Source organism: Pelophylax lessonae (assembly GCF_965119305.1).
Source record: "Pelophylax lessonae genome assembly, chromosome: 1".
In the NCBI taxonomy this organism is placed as follows: domain Eukaryota; kingdom Metazoa; phylum Chordata; class Amphibia; order Anura; family Ranidae; genus Pelophylax; species Pelophylax lessonae.
The window spans coordinates 711,035,268-711,053,623 of record NC_138768.1 but is presented as its reverse complement, the minus strand read 5'-3'; positions in this window follow the sequence as shown (position 1 = coordinate 711,053,623).

Below are 18,356 nucleotides of genomic sequence, written 5' to 3'. Positions count from 1 at the left end.
ACTGGGCCTCCATGCGAGACCTGTGTGCCTTGTTGCGCTGTTTTGAGTACTCCACCAACATGGCCAGTGGCAATGACGCCGTTCTCAGCTTAACTATCCCACTTCTATGCCTCCTTGAAAAAACAATTCGGGCGATGATGGAAGAGGATGTGGCACAGGATGAGGAGGAGGAGGAGGATGAAGAGGTAACATTTCCAAGGCTTTCAGGGCAGTCATTCGCAAGGGGCTCCGAGGGTGGGTTCCTGCACACGCAAACGCCAGGGACGCAATTGTCCAGCAGGGGCACAGTTCTGGAGGATGAGGAGGATGAGGAGGAGGAGGAGCTGGAGGAGGAGATGGAACCATGTTCACAGCAGGGTGGCACCCAGGCCAGCTCATGGCCATCACTGGTGCGTGGCTGGGGGGATACAGAGGACACGGACCATACACCTCCCACAGAGGACAGCCTTTCGTTGCCTCTGGGCAGCCTGGCACACATGAGCGATTACATGCTGCAGTGTCTCCACAACGACCGCCGAGTTGCCCACATTCTAACTTGTGCTGATTACTGGGTGGCCACGCTGCTGGATCCCCGTTACAAGGACAACGTACCGTCCTTAATTCACTCACTGGAGCGCGATCGCAAGATGCGCGAGTACAAGCGCACGCTGGTAGACGCCATGCTGCTGGCATTCCCATCTGACAGCGGGGCCACAGTGGAAGCACAAGGCAGAGGAGGAGGAGGAGGAGGTCGCCAACGCAACCAGGGCACCGCCAGCACCTCAGAAGGCAGGGTTAGCATGGCCGAAATGTGGAAAAGCTTTGTCAGCACGCCACAACAAACAGCAGCACCAGCAGCTCAGATGGAACGTCTTAGCAGGAGGCAGCATTTTACCAACATGGTGGAGCAGTATGTGTGCACACGCCTACATGTAGTGAATGACGGGTCTGCCCCCTTCAACTTCTGGGTCTCCAAATTGGGCACATGGCCTGAGCTTGCCCTTTACGCCTTGGAGGTGCTGGCGTGCCCTGCAGCCAGTGTATTATCTGAACGGGTATTTAGCACGGCTGGGGGCGTTATAACAGACAAGCGCAGCCGCCTGTCCAGAGACAATGTGGACAAGCTCACGTTCATTAAAATGAACCAGGCATGGATCCCACGGGACTTTTCCGTACCTTATGCAGAATAGCAATGGATACCGACCTTACCCACCCATTGTTCCATTTTTGCTCTTTCTCACTCTTTTGGGGTGTACCCTCATTTAAAATTTGTGAAAAGAAGCAGTGTTGGCTACCTCGTCCTCCTCCTCAGGGCCAGATTAATGTAGGGGCTATTGGAGCTGCAGCTCCAGGCCCCTACCTTTTATATAGGCCCCGGGTTGGCCATATTCACTGTTACCGCTCTTCTGTCACTTGTAAACACAGAAGTCTGGCTTCTATGCTCGCTTCCCCAGGCAGCACCCTCAGAACCTCCCCACACAGCGTGAAGGCCGGACAAGGAGGGACAGTTGGCGATGCATGGATGTGTTTATGGGCTTCAGAGACAGCATCCCATGTTGAATTAGGCATGCATGGCTGCACCCTTCCTCCTCTGGGTGCATGGCAAGGCACGGCCCTAAGGCCCTTCAAAATCCTCAGCACCAAGCCCATGATGCTGTTAATCCGGCCCTGGTCCTCCTCCACCGCCGCTTCCACCTACACCGCCCATAGGTGTGCGCAGCCTATTGCATTAAGGTGTGCACCCCAAAGTTGAAATACACATGCATGTGTTTGCCAGCAGGGAGAGTAATGTATCGGGGCCATGTACCTGTAGGCAAGGAGAAATAGAGCAGAGCAGGTCCCAGGGAGATCTTTCCCATCTCCTCACTGGCAATGCTATGTGCCCTAGGTGATTAGGGTGTGCCCAGGCACACCCAGCACACCCTGTGCGCACGCCTATGTCACCGCCACATCCACCACCACCTCAACCTCCCTCCTACTCCATATGGGCCTCGTCCTTCAGAGATGAAGAAGAACATTGTTTTATTTTTCTGTTTTTTTTTGTTGTTTTAAGTTATTTCCCTATCCACATTTGTTTGCAGAGCACTTGCCATGCTCTTAATTACGTTTTGCTGCCATTTGCAGCACTCTAGCCCTTTCCTTTGGTGTTTTAGAGCCATTTTAGTGCCTTAAAGTTCGGGTCCCCATTGACTTCAATGGGGTTCGGTGTCCGGGAAAAGTTCGGTAAAAGTCCGGGACACGGACCCGGACTTTTTTTTAAAGTTCGGCCGAACCCGTCGAACACGGACATCTAGGTGTCCGCTCAACCCTATTCCTGATTCCTTTCACTTTAAAATACATAACACTTTACAAACAGCTAGGTATTTGCATCAAACCTGCTTTATTAAATTACACTGTATATTTGAGCACAGTTCTCGAAGCATGTTTGCATTCTAATAGAGATCCAAGCCATCAAAAGGCATATGCACATGATGTGAAGTTATCATTTAATGTGTGTCTCTCAGGAACACTCCAGCTCAGGTTTATGTATGCGCAATTGATGGCTAAATGCTTCTAGTTGGGAGAAAAATGAACATTAAAGAAAACTGCTTTTTAAATAGTTGAATGACTAGGAACATAAAAACAGCACTCACAATAGAAGGAAATATGGACAGTAAAGCATATTGTTATGGGATTTATAAAGATAAATGTTGTGTAACAAAAGAAAATTGTACCCCTTTGTACTGTATCAAGATTCCAATCTTTTCTGTATTTCTTATAGTTTTACATGTAACTATTCAGCTTTTAAAGTGTCACTAGACCCAGAACCTGCTTTCACTATATCTGGTCTCCAACAGAACACAGAACATGGAAATGCAATTATTTTAGTAAATATAAATGGATAAATACCCCTTCTCATCAGCAGTATATACCTGTAGCAGCCTTGTGACTCAAATCAGTTCTTGGTAAAGCTTATAGGAGGAGTTTCCATTCTCCCCTGACCCTCTGTCTGGAAAGTGTTAATTGGCCCTGATCACATGCACTCTCCCAAGTAAAATAAAAATTCTTAAGCAATACACACCAAATGGAACATGTGTAGCCTGTTCCCTGGCTCTGTAAATAGCAGGTTATTTTTTGGAGAGAGTGAAAGAACAGGAGGATCAGAGAGACAGGATCAAACAGCCTTTATACACAATGCAAAGGATTAACCCCTTAGGTTCCACAGTGAGTATACCAAGCATGCTTTACTGCATATAAAGACTGATTTTACTGTTGTGCGTTTAGTAACACTTTATGTTAAGTATCAGAACAAGAATTTGCAATGGCATGCCTTTATTTTAATATATATTATGTAATATTAGTTTTTACATTTTTAATATATGTATATACTTTCACATTTTGCCTGCTTGCTTTTCTATAATTTTCCTACCCTACTAATCCCTTAAGGACCGCCCCATGTACATTTACTGTGGCATGGTGGCCCTTGAGTGCAAAATCACTTACCTGTTGATGATTGTTTTCATCGGCTCTAGGGGGCACGCATGCTCATTCGGAGGAATGACAGAACTGGTCTGCCTATCTAAACATGGCAGACAGTCATTCTGTCAGACAGGAAGAGAGGGATCTTGTGTTCCTACTAATCAGGAACACAGATCTCTCTCTTCCTTCAGTCAGCCCATCCTCCACACAGTTAGAAAGCACTCCCTAGGAGCACACCTAACCCTTTGATCATCCCTGATGTTAACCCCTTCCCTGCCATTGTCATTATTACAGTACCAGTGCGTTATTTTAGCACTGATCACTGTATCAGTGTCACTGGTCCCCAAAAAAGTGTCACGGGGTGTCATATTTGTCTGCCGCAATATCGCAGTCCCCCTAAAAATTGCTGATCACCACCATTACTAATAAAAACAATAAAAAAAAAAGTCCATAAATCTATCCCATAACTTTTGTGCAAACCAATCAATATATGCTTTTTGGATTTTTTTTTACCAAAAACATGTACCAGAATACAAACTAAACTGATAAAGAAATTTGATTTTTTACTTTTTTTTATTGAATGTGTTTTATAGCAGAAAGTAAAAAATATAATTTTTTTTTTTTTTGAAAATTGTCTTTGTTTTGTTTATATAAAAAATAAAAATCACAAAGGTGATCTAATACCACCAAAAGAAAGCTCTATTTGTGGGAAAAAAGTACAACAATTTAATTTGGGTACAGCGTCCCACAACCAGGCAATTGTCAGTTAAAACAACGCAGTGATGTATTCCAAAAAATGGCTTGTCGGGAAGGGGGTAAAACCTTCTGGGACTGAATTTGTTAAATTTGCAGTATTGTCAATTAGCCACTAAAGGAACTACTATAGTGACTCTAACCCAACAACTGTCAAGATATTGGCCACATACAGTGAGTCAGCAATATCGTTGACACTGAGAACTGAAAATATGATCAAAATGGATCGCCAGAATAGTAATCTACCAAAGTAATCTCTGTGTATATGTTTTATATGACTTTTATTTGTTCTTTTTTTACATTTTTTTCCTATTGGGATCAAAATGGACAAACAATTGATGGTCATCTCATAGAAAGCAGCAGAGTTATCAGAGATTCCATTTGTTTGCAGTTCTAAACCTTCTTTTTTATGTCTTTGATTGCTTAGTAATTTCAATAAAGCATATACTTAATAGGTAATAGTTCAAATGGTTTAAACATTTGAATAAATTGCCATGTGTATGACCTGCTTAGTATTAAAACTGAAAGATATTATTTACTTCATGTAGCTTACTCATTAACCAAAGAGAATATTGTTATCTCTAGTCTAGTTTCTTCGCAAAGGTGACCTCAAAAGCACTGCTGATATCACCAAAGGGCAGAACATAATATTTAGGCAATTTAATGTTACAGAAATGTGGATGTGGGTAGGCAACAAGAGATAGTCTGGGATGATAGACATGCTACAAGAGATGGTTATACTACAGGAGTACTGTGCACATCCATTTACCCAAATATATTTCAATGTCTTAAGGTTTTAACCACTTTACCACTAGAGGATTTTGCTGTCTTAAGTCTGGGCCAGTTTTTGCGATTCGGCGCTGTGCGACTTTAACGGACAATTGCGACGCCGTACCCAAACAAAATTTACGTCCTTTTTTTCCCCACAAACAGAGCTTTCTTTTGGTGGTATTTGATCACCTGTGCAATTTTTACTTTTTGCGCTATAAACAAAAAAAGAGCGTTTATTTTGAAAAAATAACAATATTTTTAACATTTTTTTTATATGAAATTCCCCCAAAAAAATGTAAAAATCTAAATTTTCTTTAATTTTTGGCCAACTTGTTTTCTGCTACCTATGTTTGGTAAAAAAAATCACAATAAGTGTATTTTGATTGGTTTGCGCAAAAGTTATTGCGTTTACTAACTAAGGGAAAGATTTTTGTCATTTTTGGTGTTTTTTTTTTTTAACGAGTAATGGCGGAGATCTGCGTTTTTTTTTGCGGGACTGCGACGAACAGATCGGGGGAGGAGTCTAGCGACGTAGTACTACATCGCTAGACGATTACGAGCCATGTTGCTGCAGTAGCAGCAACGTGAGCAGACGGCAAGTGGTTAATTAAATAATACGCATTGTAATAAAGTATCTTTAAGGCAATTTATGTATTTTGATTGACTGGCATCTTTAACATCCCATTATCTATAATTAATGGTTTCTATGTTCACTCTTTTAGGGATGTGGTAATTTCCCATCAATTCTCATAAATACAAAATACCTGTTCTCTGACATTGTGAACACAGGAGGTCAACCATTTGACATGGGCACCATTCAGACATTTAAATGAGTACAAAGTGTTCTCTAGTTGGGCAGGGTTGGAAGATGAGGATGTGACATCACACTCTCCAGCCAGGTATGGTATATGGATAGCTACATTGGTCCAAGCTGGATAAATATAATTATGTATAAAATACTCAAGCCTGCAATTATTATTTAACTTCTGGCTGCCCAGAGGCTCAACAAAGATGCAGCCAAGATGCTGGTATCATTTTCTTCAGTTGGTGATCAGCTTTACTTTAAAGTGATTGGGCAGTTTTAACGCCCCCAATGAATTTTACAGCATTTGCAAGGTGCCCCCCTCCTTCTGTCATCTTCTGCTGTCCCCAGGCTCTACCATTCCACTGGGGAGCCTTAGACTGCTGTAAGGTGTTAGGTCAGCTGCTCTCAGAGGAGTTGGAGGAACTCTGTTCCCTGATCTCCCCTGTAACTAATGAAGCTGGAAAGTAAAGAGGAGTTTCTCACTTTTAATTTTCAGTGCTGTGTTTCCCTGGCCAGTACAGCCAAGGAAGCATCTGATCAAACCAATCTGTATTTAATCAGATGCTTTGAAGGGCAAGATAGATACCAAGGATCTAACAGACCCTGATATCTCAATAAAGAGTACCTGTCACTCAAAGCTACCACAAGGTGTTTTACTTGTGATAGTAATAAAGTTAAATTTAAAAAGTGTAAAAAATTGAAATAAACAAAAATAATTTAAAATACCTAAAAGTAGTCACATAGGTACAGCAATCAGGTGTAAACAATGATTACACCACACAAGTGAGTTATCGCCATTCATGTTGGAGGCCTGTGTTTAAAGCGGTGTTCATGTCTCCCCCTCCAAAAATAGGACACTTACCTGTCCTGGAATCCATCGATGTCAGCACCGCAGCCGATGTTTCCATCAGCTGTTGGATGCTGCGGCCACCATTGCCGGTAAAGAAACCCGGCCGTGAAGCCGCAAGGTGCGAAGGTTACTGGCCTGAAAGCAGAGGAAACAGGAGGGAGGAGGAGGGGGCTGAACTTCTGACGTACCTCGCCACTGCGAGGTACAATGGAAGTGGGGACAGGGTACCTGTCAAAAACAGGTATCCGTTCCCCCCTCCCCCTGAAAGGTGTCAAATGTGGCACCAGAGGGGGGGAGGAGACAGATAAGTGGAAGTTCCACTTTTGGCGTGCACAATTTTAATGCAGTTTTAAAGCCAAAACCAAAAATGTAATATATAGCACCTTACCAATCCTTAGCTGTGGTGGCTGCAATCATTTTCTTTTCTTAGGCGTTTTGCCTTCTGTTTTCACCTGATGATCTGGACTGTAACACACTCCTTGATTTAGAGTGTCCCCACTATTGATAAAGTAGCACAGGGGCACCTTCGAATAGCAGCATTGTCAGTCTAAGTGGAGGGGAGTGTTAAACTTACTAGAAGATTTAGATACACTAACATATTGAATCCAAACTCCAGTTTATACTGCAGTTATACAAGCAGTTACAGCACATTTTTTTTTTCTTTTGGGGTAAAGGTTTTATATGAATAAATAAAAGCTGATCACTGTAAGCACTAATATCTGTGGTAAATGGTATGTCTTATCCCTTTCATTTATACATTTGAAGGAAAGTTTGTTCTGTTGAAAAAAAACTGACTTACTGGCTAGATCACAGGATAAAAATAAAGGGAAAATAATCCTAAAAAAGAAAAAAAAATGCATCCATCTAATTTAAAAATGAGTAAGCTAAAAAGTTTGTTTTGGGTTTAATACCACTTTAAATTTTGACATGTTTGATATCTGTTCTCAATGAAACATCACATTTCTTATTTTACTAAAGTGGGTATTATATTGTGTTTTTGTGCACTAAAACAAAATATAAATGCATTTTTCCCTGAAACTTTGCATTTGATAAACGATTGGGCAGTAATTGTGCTACATAAAAAAATGCAACAGTGACCATTTTATTTTGCAAGGCCTCTATTTTCAGAACATATATAATGTTTGTGGGTTCTATGTAGCTTTCTTGCAACAAAATGCAACATTTCACAGAATTTAAATTTTACTAAATTTCCCTGGTAGGCAAGTAGTTAAACAAGCTAAACAATCAACAAACAAAATAGTTTTTGATTCCAGAAATATAGAGGCTAATTAACTACAAGATTTGAGAATCTTCACACAATTTATTGTGTGAAGTTTCTCAACTCTTAAAGGGATTTTAAAGGCAGAAGGTTTTTTTTTATCTTAATGCTTTCTATGCATTAAGATAAAAAAAACCTTCTGTGTACAGCAGCCCCCCTCAGCCCCCCTAATACTTACCTGAGCCCATCTTTATCCAGCGATGTTACAGGAGTGTCTCAGCTGCCCGGGACTCCCCTCCTCATTGGCTGAGACAGCAGCACAGTGCGATTGGCTCCCACTGCTGTCAATCAAAGTCAGTCAGCCAATCAGGAGAGAGAGGGGGAGGGTGGGGATCATGGCTCTGTATCTGAATGGACACAGGGAGCTGTGCCTTGGCTTGGATGCCCCCATAGCAAGCTGTGCAAGCATTCTGTGGGGGCACTTAACAGGAGGGAGGGGCCAGGAGCACAGAAGAGGGACCCCAAGAAGAGGAAGATCCGGGCCACTCTGTGCAAAACCAACTGCACAGAGCTGGTAAGTATAACATGCTTGTTATTTAAAAAAAAATAAAAAAGAGAGAGACTTTACAATCACTTTAAAATAATTCAGTAACTCTTATAGTGAATTAATATCAACTTATTTGAAAAGTAAACATAATTTTAATTTTTGTGCACATTGTTGGATAATTGAAGGTAATATTTATTTACTGAATGCCAACATGCGAAAACAGTAGAAAGAGGCATGAGCCAAGGATGTTTTCTGTCTCCTCCAATGTTAATTATCTACACAGACAAAGCTTTTCAAGGTATTTGCGAAGTTGTTGAAATTCCAGCATATGAATTTAATACTGAAATTAGGCTATCAAGACGATACATTTTTGCTTGCAGAATCTGAGAGAGACCTCAACCTCTTAATTATTGAAATAGCAGAAGACGGCAAGGACATCTTCATCCAAATAAACACTCAAAAGACAAAATGCATGGTTGTAATCAACAAATGACACAAAGAAGTAAAACTAAAGCTTGAAATGAAAGGAAAAGAGCAAATAACCAACTTCCAACTACCTTGGAAGATGGATTTATGAAAACATGAAGAATGATTTTCATATCAGCTCTGGAGCCTCCAAGTCCAATCAAAGTTTTTGATGGGGAACAATGTCCCTCTTAGTACAAAGGAAAGATTGCTACAAACTGGTCTACGGATAAATGTGGTATAAAAACACAAAACAAAATGTCCTTTTTAATATTTTTTTCAACAAAATATTCATAGAAAAAGTGGAACAAGTACACCTTTCATATCAAAAGTTGGTATTGCCCTCTTTAGCAGAAAGGACTTGTGTAATCACCCATCAGTCATGACCACCTATGCCTACAAATGTTCAATGGAATGAAAAATAAACAGGACTCTGAGTATAACAGCCCATAACCCTCTATTTCTTCTCTTTGAGACATTTGTTGGTGTTCAAACTAAACCCAGGGTAGTTTGGCTCATCCCTGGCGGAAAAAATGGGGAAGACAATACAATAACTAATAAGCAGACATAGGTAGGTCTACATTGTCCATTGATGTGGCCACAATTTAAATTCATTAAAGAGTATTTATACAAAAAAAAAAAAAAAACTGCTGGCTTCTCTAGCAGAGGTCAACGATAAAGAGTGAACTATGGCTGAAAAGCTCTGCCTCTATGCGGCCCTGTCCCCCATAGTAATTTACATTTGTTCCTAAATGTCCTCAGTCTTCCAGGATGAATAACATTTTTTTATTCTTACCATTTTCAGATGTGTTTAGGTCAGATGGTCACACACAGTGTTCTTGTCTTTTACATATCTGGGTATAAAACATAGGCAACTGAACTGATATGATTACCATGTTTGTGGTGCCCATGTGGCTGGTGTTCTGGCCATGCTTGATCCGCTTCATACAGAGATTGCAAACATAAATGCTGTGGTCTGCTGCACTTGTGTTGTAAAAAACCCACACCAATGATCTTTTGGAAGTCAGCAGGAAGTTAGCAGCACCCTGCACCTGTGGAGCTCTGTGGCGTGATGCAATATGGTGGCTGCCCTTTAGCCAGCCCCTGAAGGACATCCTGCCTCATTGGAGTTGTGCCATTTCCTCCTCACTTTCCTCCTCGTTTCTCTTAGGTACCCAAGTATGGTCAGTTACCTCATCATCCCCTCCCTCCTCATCACTGGAGCAAACCTGGCAGTATGCTGCAGCTGGGGGAACATGACTGTTTCTTGTCCGTCATTGTCACCCCCTCTCTCTAGGCTCACGTTATTCTCTTCCTCAACCTGGGAACCAACATTGGAGCATTCAAATTGCTGCACATCCTTCAACATCATGTAACTGACACTATGATCTAATATTTCAGGTGACTCCTCCGTGCATGATGGTTAGGCTATGAAAGGAGTAGCTGTGGACAAGGAGCCTGTGGAATAGGCTGCTTTGGCAGCTGCGGTGGAAGGCAAACTAGTATGAGCCTGGGTAAAAGAGGATGAGGAGGATAAGGATGGCTTAGTTATCCATGACACCAACGCTTCTGCATATTGTGGTTCGAAAAAATGGCCAGCACTGGAAAAAAGGGACAAGCATGCCATGCCTGCAGAAGATGCACCATACCCACGACCATCACTTTTCACTGTGGACACAGAGGCTGCTTGCCCTATTTTAGTGGCCTGAGAGCGTCTGCCTCTCCTTGTTGGCCTTTCAGACATGATGGGGATTTTCAGCGGGGGGGGGGGGGTTAAAACTTTTTATTATAGAATTTGCAATGAAAATATGATGCTTGGGTGCAATACTTTTGTGCTTGGTGCACTATAAACCATTTTATTATTCTTTTTTATTTTGTTTTGGGGGGGGGGGGGGGTTATAGCATTTTATAATAGAGTGTGGGAAGGGAATATGTTGCTTGGGTGCAATTCTTTTGTACTTGGTGCACTATAAACTGTTTTATTATAGTTTTTTTAAAATAAAGAAAATTTTAATAAAGCCAAACAAAAAAAGAAAACCCCTGCTGATGCAGAAGAAATAGCACCTATGATGCAAAGAAGGGGACAACAATTATGCCGTAAATAAAATTAGTGCTGCGCCACAAAAAAAAACCCTGCTAATGAAGAAGGAATAGCATCTGCGATGCAGAAGGCTGGACAGCAATTATGCCTTAGATATTATTTGTGCTGCTGTGCCATAAAAAAATTCAAAATAAAAAAACGCTGCTGATGCAGAAGGAATAGCACCTACGACACAAAATGGGGGACAGCAATTATGCCCTAAATAAAATGAGTGCTGCTGCGCCACAAAAAAAATCACTCCTGACGCAGAAGTAATAGCACCTGTGATGCAGAAGGGGAGACAGCAATTATGCCCTAAATATTATTTGTCCTGCTGTGCCAGGAAAAAAATTCAAAAGAAAAAAACCCACGATGTTCGAGTCAAAATCTCGTTCAACTCGAACTTTAGGCCCATCACTAATGGGGAGCAGGTGTGTTAAATTTAGTTTTATTGCTCTCACTCCCTCATACTGGTCACTGGAAGTTCAACATGGCACCTCATGGCAAAGAACTCTCTGAGGATCTGAAAAAAAGAATTGTTGCTCTACATAAAGATGGCCTAGGCTTTAAGCAGATTGCCAAGACCCTGAAACTGAGCTGCAGCATGGTGGCCAAGACCATACATAATATATATATTATCTCTGACCTTGTACTCGGAACTGGATGCATTCACAGTTTTACTTTAGCCCCAGCCAAACAATATATAATCCAAACAAAGGAGAGCACTCTCAGGTCTTTATAGGGAAAAAGTGTTGCTTTGATTTAAAATAATCCTTATGACACATACACTATATTACCAAAAGTATTGGGACGCCTGCCTTTACACACACACACATAAACTGTATCGGCATCCCAGTCTGTAGGGTTCGATATTGAGTTTTCTCAGCCTTTGCAGCGTTAACAGCTTCAAAACATCTGGGAAGGCTGTCCCCAAGGTTTTGGAGCAATAAATGGAGACATTTTACGAAGAGACTCACAGATCATGAGAAGTCTCAATGCCATAAAATCGCTAGAGAAGCCTATATGGTCAATAATAAAGGCAAATCGATCAAGCAAAAACTTTCCGTTGACCAGCTTTCTATGGAGCACAGCCAGGTACTTCAGCGCCATGCTGTTCTAAGCACCATCATAGATATTGCTTTTTATATTGGAGTCCACACATTGCCATACAGAAGCAGCCATTCAGAAGTTTATAGCTGATGCCTTTGATGATGATAATCTTGAAAATCGAGGACATTTTTTGGAAGCTGTGAAGCTTCTAGTGGAACTAAAAGAGCATTTGGCAAAAGTTACAGAAGTGGCCAAAATAACGTTGACACATCTCAAAAAGGACGAGGAAAAATGTGTCACTTTTCTAATCAAGTCCTTTATAACAAAGTTATTCAGAATTATTGGGAACATGATAAAAGGAGAAATTGTCAAGGAAGTTAACAACAACACCAATGTTTTCAGTACAAATGGACTCTACTCAAGATGTCTCTGCTCATGATTAATGTGCCATTGCTGTGTGATATGTTGTGGAGAGATCGGTACGTCTTCTGAATGTTGAGGATTCAAGGGGCAGGGGCTTACATGACTTGTTAAGAGAATCCTTGTCTGACATCAGACTGAACCTGGAGCAGTGTATTGGCAATTATTTTGATGAAACTGCTAACATGAGTGGCACTTACATAGGATTAGAAGCTTTGATGAAAGAAGTGTGTCCTACTCATATTCATACATGGTGCTATACTCATGTCCTAAATCTTGTCATATGTGATGCAAGCAGTATATGTATTCCAGCAGTGAGTTTGTTTGAACTTCTTGATAATGTGTCCACCTTTTTGTACAAAAGGATTACAATTTGGGAAGACCAGCTTAAAGCCAAGACTGGGAGTGCTAAACTTAAAAGACTTGATAAAATGAGTACTACTAGATGGTCAAGTAAGCCAGAGCCCTTCGGAAACTTTGCAGAACATATAAAAACCACTTTGAGGAATTATATTCTGACCGCATCGTTGTTCTCAAGCAAGTAAGTGATTCATCTCATTTTACAAGTTCGGTTCGTCATGAGGCACTAAAACTAAATGAAAATGTATGCAAATTTGAAACCATCCTGGCAGCTTTTACGTTTATTAGAATATTTGACACTACTACTCCAGTTTACGATTACTTGCAGTCACCAGCCCTTGACATTATGCAAGTGTAGTGAATGGTTGAGGATGCTACAATTTGTTTAGCTAAAACTTTAAGAGACTTTTCAAGTGTCTATGAACATCGGCAACTATTTTCATTGATCATCTGAATGAAAAACTGGCTAACAAAAACATTGCCGTCAGTAAATCATTCACATAACATAGATCAACGGGATGTGTAGATCCAGCAAATCAGAAACAAAGCTTTGCAGTTTCATGTTACACTATCATCCTTGACACCGTTTTGGAAAGCATAAAAACCAGGTTTGCCACTCATGGTAAACTTTACATGCAAATTGCATGTTTTGACCATTTTGACAAAATACTGGCTTCGTCTGACAAAATACAACTGGATTTCATTTCTGCAGCTGTTCATGAAACAATGCATGGAACAGCAGAACTGGACCAGAGACGACACACCAGCCAGCCACAGCAGGGCCTGGGTGCCAGCCACCCACCCACAGCAGGGAGCTTGGCCAGCCAGCCAAAGCAGGGTGCCAACAAGCCACCCACTCACCCACAGCAACTAACCAGGCCACCCACCCACACTCCCACAGCAGGGTGCACCTTGTCAGCCAGCCACCCACCCACAGCAGGGTGCCAGCCGGCCACCCACAAACAGCAGGGTGCCAGCCAGCCACCCACCCACAGCAGGGTGCACCGTGCCATCCACTCACCCACAGCAGGGGGGCACACAGCCACCTACCCACAGCAGGGCGCCAGCCAACCACCCACCTACTGCAGGGTGCACCGTGTCAGCCAGCCAGCCAGCCACCCACCCACCCACAACAGGATACCAGCCACTCACCCACCGCATAGTGCATCCTGCCAGCCACCCACCCACAGCAGGGTTCACCCGTCCAAACCTCCCACCCACAGCAGGGTGCCAGTCAGTCACCCACCCACAGCAGGGTGTCAGCCAGCCACCCACCCACAGTAAGGTGCCAGCCAGCCATCCACCCTCAGCAGGGTGTATCATCCAAAACAACAGGGTGACAGCCACCCACCCACAGCAAAATGCACTGTGTCAACCAGCCTCCAGCAGGGTGTTAGCCAGCTACCCACCCACAGAAGGGTGCCAGCCACCCACCCACAGCAGGAACCTGGCCAGCTAAGCCAGCACCAGCAGTGTGCCAGACATCCACCCACAGCAGGGTGCACCGTCCATGCCAGTAAGCCAATAACCCACACTTGTATGGTTTGTCTATTTGTAATTTATATTGCACTTGATTATGACTTTATATATAAACGTATTGCACTTTTGTTCCTTGTGTTGAAAGATTCTTTTATTAAACAGTGTTTTTTTTAAAAAAGGCAGAAGTTGCACTTTGTGCAAAAAGTAGGAATGGGCCAGGGGCGGGTCATGGGCAGGGCCAAGGGCGGATCGTGGGCATGGCCAGTGGTGAGTCATGGGCGAGGCCTGCCAGGGGGCCCTTGCTTTATTTGGTCCAGGGGCCCTGAGTGTTGTGAGTCCACCCCTGCTATTATACATTTTACCCAGCTTATTCAGAATTGAAGCTCAAGTTTCAGTTAGGTAGAAAATATTCTCTAAAAAACCCCCAGAAAAATATTAGTATTTTTCAAAAGTATACAAATTTAAACAAACTAAGTTATGCAGTTTGCAATGTTTGAAACAATATAATATAATATCATACCTACATTTTAAAAATGCCTCCCAGTAAATAGTTACAAACCTCATTACACGAAGAATGACTTCTTTCGAGTGCATAAAAAAGCAAAATGCACATACACCTAAATATTTATACATTTAGCCAGTTAGAAATGTATTCATGCAGTGCCTTGTGCATACATTTGAGCTACATTTTTCTTATAAAGAGTGATTTTATCATTAGAAAGAAATGTCATTTCTGAAATTTAGGGAAATGTTTTTGATTTTAAAAGCATGGCTAACCAAGATTTTAACTCCCTTTTCTCTAAAACCGATAATTAAACTATAAATGCTGACCTTAGTTGATATAGAAAGTTGGCTGGAGTTTAAGATAGCCATTTGTTTTTAGGATCTAGATGTTTGCATATATGCAGGCAGTTTCACAACAGCAGACTTTATTAATTTTATTGCATTTTATTAGGGTGCACCGTCCATGCCAGCCAGCCACCCACAGCGGGTTACTAGCCAGCCAGGTAAAAGCAGGGTGCACTATGTCAGCCAGCTGCCCACAGCATTGTGCACCGTGCCAGCCAGCTAGTCATCCACAGCAGGAAGCACCATGCCAGCCAGCCACCCACCATAGGGTGCCAACAGGTTACCCACCTGCAGCAGGGTGCCAGCCAGCTACCCACCCTCAGCAGGGCGCCTGTGTCAGTCAGCCACCCATGCATGGCAGGGTGCCAGGCAGCCACCCACAGCAGGATGCCATCTAGCCACCCACCCACATCAGGGTGCACCATTTGTGCCAGCCAGACACCCACCCACCCCCAGCAGGATGCCAGCCAGACACCCACAGCAGGGTGCACCATGCCAGTCACCCACCCACATCAAGGTTCACCATGCCAGCAACTCACCCACAGCAGGGTGCACTGTGCCAGACACCCACCTACAGCAGGGTGCACCATGCCAGCCACTCACCCACAACAGGATGCCAGCCAGCCATCCATCCACAGTAGAGTGCAAGCCAGATACCCACCCGCAGCAGGGTGCATCATGCCAGCCAGTCATCCACCCACAGCAGGGTGCCTGGCCAGACACCCACCCACAGCATGGTGCACTGTGCCAGCCACCCACCCACATCAGGGTGTACCATCAATGCCAGCCAGCCAACCATCCACAGCAGGGTTCCTGCCACCCACCCACAGCAGGGTGCACCGTGCCAGCCAGCCAGCCACAACAGGGTGCCATCCAGCCACCCATCCACCCACAGCAGCAAGCTCCATGCCAGCTAGCCAGCCACACACAGCAGGGTGCCAGCCAGCCACCCACATCAAGGTTCACCGTGCCAGCCACCCACCCACATCAGGGTGTCAGCCAGCTACCCACCCACAGCAGGCTGCACTGTCCATGCCAGCCAGCCACCCACCCACAGCAGCATGCCAGTCAGCCACCCACTTAAATCAGGGCGCACCATCTGTGCCAGCCACCCACAGCAGGTGCCAGCCAGCCACTCACCCACAGCAGGGTGCACCAATGCAGCCGTCCAGCCACTCACCCACAGCAGGGTGCCAGCTAGGTACCCACCCACAGCAGGGTGCACCATGCCAGCCACCCACCCACAGCAGGGTACCAGCCAGGTGCCCACCCACAGCAGGGTGCACCATGCCAGCCACTCACCCACAGCAGGGTGCACCATGCCAGCCACCCACTTACAGCAGGATCCCAGCCAGCCACCCACCCACAGCAGGGTGCACAGTCCATGCCAGCCAGCCACCCACAGCAGGGTGCCAGCCACTCACCCACAGCAGGGTGCACCATGCCAGCCATCCACCCACAGCAGTGAGCACCGTGCTAGCCAACCAGCCACCCACAGCAGAGTGCACCATGCCAGCCAGACAGCCACCCACCAATGGTAGGGTGCCAGCCAGCTACCCACCCACAGCAGAGTGCCCCGCCAGCTAGCCCTAATCACACAGCAGGTTCCAGCCAACCACCCACAGCAGGGTGCACAGTCTGTGTTAGCCAGCCACCCACAGTAGGGTGCCAGCCAGCTACTCACACCCACAGCAGGGCGCACTGTGCCAGCCAGTCAGCCACTCACTCACCCACCCACAGCAGGGTGCACCTTGCCAGCCACCCACCCACAGCAGGGTGCATAGTGCCAGCCAACCACCCAAAGCAGGGTGCCAGCCAGCCACCCACCCACAGCAGGATCAGGATGCAATGTGCCAGCCACCCACCCACAGCAGGTTGCACTGAGCCAGCCACCCACCCACAGCAGGGTGCCAGCCAGCCACCCACCCATATCAGGGTGCCAGACAGTCTCCCACCCACAGAAGGCTGTATCACCCATACTGACCACCCACCTACCCACATCAGGGTGCCAGACAACCACCCACCCACAGCAAGGTGCCCCATGTCAGCCAGCCACCCACAGCAGGGTGCTATCAAGTCAATCACAGCAGGGCACACCATGCCAGCCAGCCACCCACCCACAGCAGGGTGCCACCCACCCATCCACAGCAGGAAGCCTGGCCAGCTGAGCCAGCCACAGCAGGCTGTCAGACACCCACCCACAGCAGGTGCACTGTCCGTGCCAGTAAGCCACCCACCCACACTTGTATGGTTTGTCTATTTGTGATTTGTATTGCACTTGTTTTGATTTGTCTGTGATTTTTGTAGCACTTGTTTAGGACTTTATATATAAACTTATTGCATTTTGTTCCTTGTGTTAAAAAGTTCTGTTACTAAACAGTGTTTTTTTTTTTTTTTAAAGGCAGAAGTTGTACTTTGTGCAAAAAGTAGGGATGGGGCAGATCATGGGCAAGGCCAGGGGTGGATTATAGGTGGGGCCTGCCAGGGGGCCCTTGCTTTATTTAGGGGCCCTGAGTGATTATCAGTCCACCCCTGCCATTATACATTTTACCTAGCTTATGCAGAATTGAAGCTAAAGTTTCAGTTAGGTAGAAAATATTCTCTAAAAGAAAACCCCAAAAATATTAGTATTTTTCAAAAGTATACACATTTAAACAAACTAAGTTATACAGTTTGTAATGTTAGAAACACTATAATATAATATAATATAATATAATATAATATAATATAATATAATACCTACATTTTAAAAATGCCTCCCAGTATATAGCTACAAACCTCATTACATGAAGAATGACTCCTTTTGAGTGCATAAAAAAGCAAAATGCACATACACCTAAATTTTTATACATTTAGTGAGTTAGAAATGTATTCCTGCAGTGCCTTCTGCATACATTTGAGCTACATTTTTCTTATCAAGGGTGATTTTATCATTAGAAAAAAAATGTCATTTCTGAAGTTTCGGGCAATGTTTTTTGTTTTTAAAAGCATGCTTAACCAAGGTTGTAACTCCTTTTCCTCTAAAACCAATAATTAAACTATAAATGCAGACCTTTCTTTATATAGAAAGTTGGTTGGAGTTTAATATAGCCATTTGTTTTTAGGATCTAGATGTTTGTATACATGAAGGCCGTTTCACAACAGCAGACTTTATTCATTTTATTGCAATAGCAGGATATGAAAGGAGAAACACTTAGCCAATCAAATGTAGGTAATTGCTGAGGTGCTAACTGTGAATCCTGGCTTAAGTCATGCCTCACTGTTATCAGC